This window comes from Tupaia chinensis, unplaced genomic scaffold, assembly GCF_000334495.1.
Source record: "Tupaia chinensis unplaced genomic scaffold, TupChi_1.0 Scaffold147010_1, whole genome shotgun sequence".
NCBI lineage: Eukaryota > Metazoa > Chordata > Mammalia > Scandentia > Tupaiidae > Tupaia > Tupaia belangeri.
The window spans coordinates 28,705-29,084 of NW_006206863.1; positions in this window are offsets into that span (position 1 = coordinate 28,705).

Here is a 380-nt window from a genome sequence, read left to right on the forward strand (position 1 = left end):
ATCCCTTTACCTCCATTCTCCTCCCGGGATCTTGGGTATGCATGCACATGCACCGGTAGTGATTTTCAAGGCACCAGGTCCAGGAATCTAACCACAGTTGGCCATGTGGGAGCCCAGCAATGTAACCTCTGTGCCATCTGCTGGTCCCCACAAAATTAAGTCTTTTTTTAAAATATCTTTTTGGAAAGATTTTTGCTACAGGGCGCATGCACTCGCCAGAAAGACAGAGAGAGACAGAGAGACAGAAAGTGAGAAATCACCCCCAAGGGGGGATGGCCATGGCACAATCCCTTCTCCTCCATTCTCCCTTCGGGGTCTTGGGCACACATGCACATGCGCCCGGCATGAATTTAAGCCACCAGGTCTGGGACTTGAGCCAT